We start from the raw sequence: 10,082 nt of genomic DNA, 5'->3' as shown, positions 1-10,082 counted from the left end.
AAACACTGTCAAGCAGGAGACAGACAATAAACAAGACAAATAAGTAAAATATATGTGAATAAATGATGTGTTCTAAGAAGGAATTATAAAGCAGAGAAAGCCCTATGAAATGTGAAATTAAGCCTTAAAATTTTAGAACAAGTGGCCAGAAATGTCTTATTAAAAGATGATTTTTGAATAAAAATATGAAGGAAGTGAGGTAGCTAACCATGTCAATGTAATAGGGAAGAATATTCCAAACTGTGAGTGTATTCAGTGCAGAAGCCTTCTCAAAAGTATGTCTGATATGCATGAGAAAGGACAAGGAAGCCAGAGTTGCTGAAATCCTAAGAGGAAAAATTGAAGGTTGAGAGGCCATGTGGAGCCAGATCACATGGAAAGCGTTACAGTGAGGCTTTTGGGTTTTACTGGTTGAGAAAGCAATGGAAAAATTTGGTGCAGAGGAGTGACCTAATCTGATGATAATTTAATAAGATCACTCTGGCCACTGTGTTGATAAATCATCTATAGGAGTACAAGATTGGACAAGAGAGGCCAGCTGGGAAGCTGCTAAAATAATCCAGGCTAAGGGACGATGGTGTCTTGGACCTATATGATAGCAGTAGATATGATGAGAACAGTCAGATTCCAGGTATATTTAAAGGTAGAACTGGATAGATTTCCCTGTGGACTTGGATATGAGGTTCAAGAGAACAGAAGTAGTCAGGCACGTCACCATGCATTTTGGTTTGAGAAGCTGGGGCTAGAAAATCGTCATTTACTGAGACAGCAGCAAAATGCTAGAGGAGTTGGCTTGGGGGAATATATCAGGAGCTCAGTTTTAGAAAGGATAAGTTTTAGGATCCTATTAGACATCTAGATGCAAAAGTTAAGGAGGCACTTGGAAGCTAAGGAAAGAAAGATGAACCAGATATATAAATGTATGAGTCATCAGCACACAGGTGGAATTTATAGCCTGGAGACTGCATAAGATTAAGAGAGGAGAAACCAGCAAAAGAAATTGAGCAGGAATGGACAAAAAGGTAGAAAGAAGGCTAGATGAGTCAAGTATGTTGGAATGTAAGTGATGACAGTTCTTCAAAAGTAGAGATATATCAGATATTGAGCCTGGAGATCTATGTGCCCAAGTTGTTAGGATATTCTGGTTTGATTCTCTTTCATGCAGTCTTTGGATTAGTGATGTTGAACTGTAGCTGATTATATCTGAAGACCCACTGAATTAATAAACATATCTGAACACCAGCCTTGAAAATAGTGGATGAAAAAGTTGGTTAACCAAGAAAATTTGCTACTAGGATGTTTTGGATTAAGCCATTCGATACTACTGAACAAATACTAAGTAACTACTATTTTCAAGATGTCTGGAAGTCAGAAAGGAAAAAGATATACCACTATCATTTGGGAACTCATGTTCTAATAGAATTTATTAAAGCTGACACACAAATAACATAAATATTAAATGTAATCAGTATGAAGCTTAATCCACAAAACTCAGGTGGACAAGAACTGTAAATTTGCTTATTTTTCAATACTTTAACTTAATTTTGTATTTTGGGTCTCTATTTGATCAGGTGATGAACATAAAATCTTAATCAAGTCAAACCATTTCCTTTATTCCAGGGGTTTTGCCATAAATCTAGTATTCTTATGTAATGCCTTGGTATCAAGGAATGAGGGGATGGTATCGGTCCTTACTCAGGAGCTCTTCCTGTCTGTACCCTCTGAGATGAGCATGTTCCCATCCAATCCTCAGACTGATGAAGGCAGGTTGCCTCTGCATTTTTCTCATGCTCCCTCCCTTAGCAATTCTCCAGGTCTGGCTCTCTTTCTATTACTTATGCAGTCTCCAAAAAGAACAGGAAGCCACTAAATGCTCTCCCTCAAAGCTGAGTTGTGAGAAATTCTGTGAGGCTGGTCCAGGTTTTCTCATCTTAGACATGCTACCCAAGGCTGACTTTTGTTTCCATGTGATTCTGGGAACAAGGTGGAGTTCTGGATAATGGGACTTGTTTGGGTACTAAGAAAGAGGAAATGGATCTTGCTCTGAGATCTTGGATCTGTCTTTGGCTCCCCATTTTTCAAGCAAGAGTAGAGAGAATGCAGGGGCTCACCATACATAAACTTTCTTCTTACCCTCTGATTAAAGAGAACGGTGTCAGTGAAACTTTTAAATACTCTTCTTTAGTGTTGGCCCTGCAGGATGAGGCCTAATCTCCCACAGTTATGGGGTATTATAAAGAGTTTCCATAATTAACTAGCAAAAATTAGACTACAGGTAAGAAGAATCTAGTTAAAACTACCTCTGAAGTTGGTACTGTTTCCCATCTCTTAGCTGTTTTCCCTTTTACTAAAATAAAAGAGCACAGTAGCTGAAAATTAAACTGGATTAAAGTAGCAAAAATAGTATACTTTGAAAATCCATTTATAGGAAAATGTTTTATGAGAGGACACATTGAATCTTTTTTTTTTTTTTAAAGATTTTATTTATTTATTCGACAGAGACAGAGACAGCCAGCGAGAAAGGGAACACAAGCAGGGGGAGTGGGAGAGGAAGAAGCAGGCTCACAGCGGAGGAGCCTGATGTGGGGCTCGATCCCATAAAGCCGGGATCACGCCCTGAGCCGAAGGCAGACGCTTAACCGCTGTGTCACCCAGGCGCCCCNTTTATAGGAAAATGTTTTATGAGAGGACACATTGATCTTTATTCCATTTTACCTGTCTAAAAATTATCTAATTCTGGGATTAAGGAATTTAAAAATTCTTTGATTCTAATTAATCAGAACATTTTCTTTCACTTAGTTCTGGAAACCCATAAAAAGTTATCAGCTGTCAGCAGCTTCAATGCCAGTTTATTAGAGGCCCTTACTTGGTGCCTGCTGATAGTTATTGTGAAGGCTGAAAGGTTAACAAGAATGGGCTGCTACCAACTTCCTTGCCAGGTGTTTTTCCCTGCAGTTAATGGACCTGAGCCAATTGAAATTATCACTCTAGAACTAGTCACAGACACTCTTAATCTTTGCATAGAAACATTGATAGAGGAAGGAAAAGGCTGGAATTTGTATTTTGCTTTTCACCATCATCACATTTGGAACAATTAAAGTATAGTTAATCTTCTATTTGTAAATGAAGGCCTGACAAATCCAAAAAGAAAGAAACCTTTTAAAATAATATGCATGTATAACATGTTTCATTAAAATAATAATAGTCCCTTCAATGAAACAATGTCTTGTAAAACCTATCGCACTTTTTTTGTCATGGTAGTTAAGAGCAACATAGGTATTAACATGTCTAAGTTTTTTTAATTGCTGGGTTTATAAATCTGAACAGTTATAATGAAATAACAAGAATCAACCCGATGGAACTGAAGCCAGTCACTGTGGGAATTTGAGACATGCATGCTGTTTGGGGGGACTGAATATGTACTTATCCAATTCAAAACAGAGCAGATGGCAAAGCAAACAGGTAAGCACTTGCTTTATCTTTCAGATATTGTGGTTCACTGAGTATCCCTATTTATTTTGGGAACTATAGAACATCTGTAAAAAATCAGATGAAAGACAAACAGAGGTGACTGAAAAAGACTTGAATGAGTGCAGAATTTGAGAGTTTTCACGCTGTCAGATGAAGAAAGAATCTCATACCCTGCCAATCCTCAGGAATCATGTAGAATTTTAGGTAGCAGCATTTTAAGTTAAATACTTAGCTGAAGAAAATACAAGAGAAGAAAATGCTATTATTGTATGAAATCCAAAATTAAACAAGTGGGAACAAGAGTAAGAAGAATGGAACTGAACTGTATATAATAGAGGTGAAAATTGCTCATGCCCACCCTCACATCATTGTGTTCATCCAGTGCCAAGATCTTGGTTTCTAAATACCATTCTCCACATAAAGGAACCAGAGTTCCTTGGAGAAATGGCCGAGGCAAGGAAAATCACTGGTGAAGCCAAATGTTCTTATAGTATCAGAAAGCAAAAAAATACCCAGTGATTAATGGGGACATAACAAAAAACCATAGGGAATAGCTTCAAAGATCCAACTGGCCAAATTTGGGACAACTGGAACATTTTTTTTTAAGGAAATAAATTATAACATTGCATTTTAAAAAAAAGAGTCAAGTGGTGCCTCGGTGGCTCAGTTTGTTAAGCTTCCAACTCTTGATCTCAGCTCAGGTCTTGATCTTGGGGTCATGAGTTCAAGCCCTACATTCGAGCCCTGCACAGAGCCTACTTAAAATTAAAAAAAAAATTTAAATGTATGGGGGTGGGAGAGAGAAAAAAACCTCTGTAACAAAAGAATGCTAGCTATTTTGAAGGAATGATAAAATAAGAAAATCATCAATTTGCAAACAACAGTGTAAGAGCTGATTTATATAAGAATCACCAAATGATGCTAAAAACCATAGGATGAAAGGATCCTCACATTTTCAAAGTTTTACCTAACATATTTTGTATTGATTACAAAGGGGGAAAAAGGCATTTTTATAATAGTGAAAGTGTCTTAACCAAGGGACCAAAGTTAGCATCATCAGTAATGGATCAAATTAGCATTATGTAAAAAGGCATTTTTACAATAGTGAAAGTGTCTTAACCAAGGGACCAAAGTTAGCATCATCAGTAATGGATCAAATTAGCATTATGTATCTTTCCATTGCATTATGGTGCAATGGAAAGTATGCAATACCAAGTATGGCTATGTGCAAAAAAAAAAANTGTGAAAAAAAAAAAAAAAAAAAAAAAATTAACCTGAAACTAGTTGTGAGAAAACAAGTTCAGACTGTAGAATATTTCACAAAACAATTGCCCTGGATTTGACAAACTTGTCAAGTTTGTAGAAGAAAAACACAAAGCAAAATAAAAACAGGGAAAAGAAAAGAAGAGGCAAAGGAATGGCTATAGATTAAGGGAGACTAAGGAGACATGACAACTAAATGCAAATTGAGATCCTTGATTAGATGCAAACAAACAAATATTAAAAGCCACATTCACACAATTAAAAGGACCATGTGTGGCTGGGACAAATGGAGAAATTTGAATGAAACTGTATATTTGATATTATAATTGTGTTAATATGCAATTTTCTAGATATGAAAGTCATATTGTGCTCATTAAAAAAAGAAGTCCTTGTTCTTATGAAATGCATGTTGATTTAGAGCAAAATGTCATTATGTTTGCAAGTTAATTTCAACTATCTCAGCAAAAAAGGTATTAATTTAAAATATATATATTGATAGAAATTTTAGAGCAAATGTGACAAAATGATAAAAATTAGAACTTCTAAGGGAAAGATATATGTGTACCCATTATACTATTCTTTTAACTTTTCATAGGATTTAATTTTCTTTTTTAATTTAGAAAAAATAATGCTCATCTCTACGTGGGTTAATTCAGTTTCAAATAGATATAAAGTTCAAGTTTCAAATAGATATAAAGTCTCTTGGTTGCTATATCAATAGACCTGCAACCTCCCACTGGTACATAATGCTACTTAGTCATCACAGGCCACCACCAAGGGACAAAATAAAAACACACTGTAAGNGAATATAGAAACTGCATTTTAGATTTTTCTATTCTTTTGAGTGAGGCTTGGATGGCTATGTATTTCCCCCTTAGGACTGCCTTTGCAGTATCCCATAGGTTTTGGACCGTTGTGTATTCATTCTCGTTGGTCTCCATAAATTGTTTAATTTCTGAATAAAATTAAAAAAAAATAAAACAACAAACAAAAAACCNGTAATACCAGATCAGAGAGTTTCATTCGCATTCAAGTCACATCTGGCTTTCTTTGAGAGCAAGGCAGTAACTGACCAAAAATCCTTGTTAGGCACAAAAAACTGTATAAGACATCTTGGAATTGATGGTGGTCAATTTGGTAAAACTGGTGGTAGGTTTCTCTAAAAGACACAGTAATTTCTGAATAAAACTAAAAAAAATAAAACAACAAACAAAAAACATTGCTTAAACTGCTAAGACTGCTAAGTACAAACGGACCCACCTACCACTCTAAAGCTACTGAAAAATAAGCTTTTTTTTCAATATGGAGAATTGAAGTTACTTGATGGGTTTTTTTTTTAAGATTTNGTACAAACGGACCCACCTACCACTCTAAAGCTACTGAAAAATAAGCTTTTTTTTCAATATGGAGAATTGAAGGTACTTGATGGNTCAATATGGAGAATTGAAGTTACTTGATGGGTTTTTTTTTTAAGATTTTTTTTTTATTTATTTGACAGAGAGAGAGACAGCCAGTGAGAGAGGGAACACAAGCAGGGGGAGTAGGAGAGGAAAAAGCAGGCTCCCAGCAGAGCAGGGAGCCCCATGCAGGGCTCGATCCCAGAACCCTGGGATCACACCCTGAGCCGAAGGCAGACACTTAACGACTGAGCCACACAGGTGCTTCTACTTGATGGTTTAGAAAATTATTCATTCATTCAACAAATACTGATTGAGCAGTCTTCTAGGTGCTATAAGACAGATATAAACAAACATATAATATAATGCCAGTGCTATAGAAAAAATAAAGAAGGCAGGGTCAAGAAGAAAAAAGACAGCAAGGAAATAAAAGATAATAAAAGATGATATTTTTGGTAGAGTGGTCAGAGAATGCCTACAGAGATGAAGAATTGCAAACAGTGAATGTCCAGGAAATTATTATAGTCCAATTTGGATTTGCAATAACATATATGTGTAAGAAGTTGGATTTAAGGATGACAATAATGTTGGGGCAAGGGCTTGGAAGACTTGAATAGCAAGCTAAGTTGTTTAGACTTTAAACAATGAGGAGCAAATGAAGTGAAGTGATGTAATCAGTGTTGTATTCTTATTTTTTCCCAAAGAATTTGATACTATATATTAAAGTTTTATAAATTCAATTTCTTCAAACCTCAAGGAGAAAGCAATTTAATTTTTCTTTACAGCCATATTTCTATTGATTACCCTGAAGGAAAATGTATATATTTTAGTCAATTCTCAATTATCTGCACAACACGGGAGCACTGCCAAGGATAGCCCAAAATCTGAGTGAAAGCCACACTGTCAGATTGAGACCATGATCTGATTTCCTGAAGCAAGAAAAATTGTATGAGGAGCAGTTTCATAAAGTTGTTCTTCTGGACAACAAGCGAATAGAGAAACCTGACACTATGAGGACTTATCCTGCTTCCACATGAATGTTTGTTTGGTTTCTACTCAATAAGCTTGCCGGGGAGCAAGTTTTCTCTACCCTTCAAAATTCTTCTAGTTGGTCTAAGAGTTAAATTGACATAAGACAGATAAACAGGAGAAAATCAATTATTTATTTATTTATTTATTTTAAAGATTTTATTTATTTATTTGAGAGAGAGAGCAAGCAAGCACAAGCAGGAGAGGGAGAAGCAGGCTCCCACTGAGCCAGGAGCCTGACATGGGGCTCAATCCCAGGACCCTGGGATCATGACCTGAGCTGAAAGCAGATGCTTAACCAACTGAGCCACCCAGGCACCCCTGAGAAAATCAATTTTAATTTTGGGTGTATAGGAACCCCATATATGAAAGGTTCAAGGATAGAAAAGTAAAACAAGGTATATACACCATCCTGAACTAAGGATAAGGGGGTAGAGGCATGGGACTTCAAAAGGAAGGAAAGGTATGCACAAGAGATGAAAAAGTAATGTTTGATGAATAAATGTTTGCTCGCCATACAGAAACAGTGAGACATCCAGAGGAATTTTAACAAACAGACGCTAAATAAATTCCTCCTTGTCTACCACCTCTGGTTCATATTATAATGTAGTTATCTATGGTGATAGCTCTATTTCTGCAGCAGGTCCTCTACCTAACTTCCTTTAGGCAGTTAGGGGAAAAGTCAAAGTTTCTTCCTGAGTTTTGGGGCCTTGACTGTTTTAAGCTCAAATAAACTGCATGCCAAAGTGGCACATCTTTGGGGCAATTCATTCTAAACTCCTACCACCTAAAAGCTTTGATCCTGTGTCTCTTCCTAAGTATCTTAGTCAACCAGGGTAAATCCAGATAAAGGTGATACAAAACACATTACACATTTTCAACAGAAAAATTAACAATGGATACAGATAATTCACATAGAGTCAACAATGCAAAACACTGAAATCATACTATGTAGTATCAACAAATATCCACACTTCAATACTTTGAATATGCTTGAAGATAATAAAGCAACAATTGTTCTAAATTACTATGGCATTAGTTTTTCCTCTGTATTTTATTACTGATTCATTTATTTGTTCATCAAACATTCACTGGAGTACCAGATACACAAAAGGCATTGCTACGAACTGTGAGGAGCAATGTCCATAATTATTTCCACTTTCCCAACAGGAGTCTGTTATAATTCAATGTAGCCTCACAATTTTAAAGTAAGAGTTTTAAATTCAGATACCCATACAATCTAAATTTCTCTAGCATTGTCTCATATGTTGAGGCTCTAGACTTGTAAGTTTTCCATTTATAAATTAGTTGATCTTTGCTAGGTTATATATCGCTCTGCGGATCATCTTCTCATCTGTGAAATAAAAATAAGTGCCTTCTGAGATCTGCTCTTACTGAAGAGGATCAATGATGAAAACAGCCAAATGTGAGCATCAGAAGACCTTCCAGTCTACCTGATGCATGATCTCCATAGTTCTGAGAAGCAGAAGTAATTTAGAACAATAAAGGCTGTAGGTGTGTGGGTGTGTGTGTGCATGGGTGTGTGTGCATGCACGCAGGTGAAGGTGACAGTGTGTAACTGATGACTTGATGAATGAGACTGGGGTGAGGGTGGAGAGGATATGTGTGTATATGAAGGACTAATCAGTTCTGAGCAATGATGGAAAGGTTTTACTACTGACGTTTGCAATTATGAAGATTTCTGCACTTGAGCTGAGCTCAAGAAAAAAAAATAAGTGTACATATTCCATTAGGTTGCTGAGAAAACTAAGTGAGATTAGGCTTATGAAATATTTAAGGAGACTAGCACTTAGCAATAACTCAGTAAATGTTAGTTATGACTATTATTTGTAATTATTATTAGAATAAAGAAGTTGTGTCCTTATTAAAAGTATTATTACTAGAAGCTCAGAATAAAGTTTTAAATATTTGAATTATTCTGAAAAACACAGAGATTCAATATGTATATGTTTGTCTTATAGCAAGAAGGAAAAAGAAGACATAGAACCATGTTACAAATTACAATATAATACCATATATTCATATATATTTATAGTTTCAAGATACAAAAAGGAGTGGTTATTAAACTGATGGAAACGAGAGGAACTTGAAATGCCTAATTACCTCTTCTTCGGGATTAGCAAAAAATCACTTTTCCTGATCATTAAAGGGTACAGTTTCATCCATAAGCATGGACCAAACAAATTATGAACAGATCACTGACAGACACCTTAAGAAATAAGATTATTCAGATGTTCAGGCCAGACACCTGAGACACAAAATTCATTTTATAAAGTCATCGTAGCTGTGCTAGCAATAAAATCTCACACCTGTTTTTAACTTTTTTTTTCCTTTGGTAGTTGCCATCAGTTATTGTAGGTGCTTTTTTTCCCTATGTATTTGATATCCATGGGCAAATGTTTTTACTCTGCTCAGTGAACTGTGCTGAAACATCTTTCTGAAACACTTCATTAATACTTTTAAAGGGATATAAGACTTTAAAGCCTCTTTAAAGAGAACCTATGTGGGGAAAAAATAATTCTCATCCTTCCACCCCCACATGACCATTATAAGTCCCCTGCTAAGTGTATACTAACATCTGATAGTTAACAAAGACGACGCCTTATACTTGCCTTTTTCTCACTTACATGAAGATGCTGGTTCTGGAATTTTCTAATACACTGAAGAGAATTTTAAAGCTATTACTGAATTGTGAAGAAATACTGATCTTGGGGCACCTGGGTAGCTCAGTTTGTTAAGCAGCTGCCTTCTGCTCAGGTTGTGATCTCAGGGTCCTGGGATTGAGCCCCACATTGGGCTCCCTGCCCAGTGGAGAGTCTCCTTCTCCCACTCCCTCTGCTGTTCCCTCTGCTTTTGCTCACACTCTCTTTCTGTCAAATAAATAAATAAAATCTTAAAAAA

The 10,082-nt window shown here is 36.1% G+C and overlaps 2 non-coding genes across 2 annotated transcripts; both read left to right on the top strand.

The window, feature by feature from the left end:
• Positions 1–8,562: 8,562 nt before the first annotated feature.
• Positions 8,563–8,642, top strand: LOC117795563. Its single transcript, XR_004619627.1, has one exon. It is a non-coding gene; the product is annotated as a small nucleolar RNA U2-19 (small nucleolar RNA).
• Positions 8,643–8,812: 170 nt separating this feature from the next.
• Positions 8,813–8,882, top strand: LOC117795560. The gene has a single exon (XR_004619625.1). It is a non-coding gene; the product is annotated as a small nucleolar RNA U2-30 (small nucleolar RNA).
• Positions 8,883–10,082: the final 1,200 nt, after the last annotated feature.

The sequence above is a fragment of the Ailuropoda melanoleuca genome, chromosome 1 (genome assembly GCF_002007445.2).
Source record: "Ailuropoda melanoleuca isolate Jingjing chromosome 1, ASM200744v2, whole genome shotgun sequence".
Classification (NCBI taxonomy): domain Eukaryota; kingdom Metazoa; phylum Chordata; class Mammalia; order Carnivora; family Ursidae; genus Ailuropoda; species Ailuropoda melanoleuca.
This window is presented reverse-complemented; position numbering and strand designations above follow the sequence as displayed.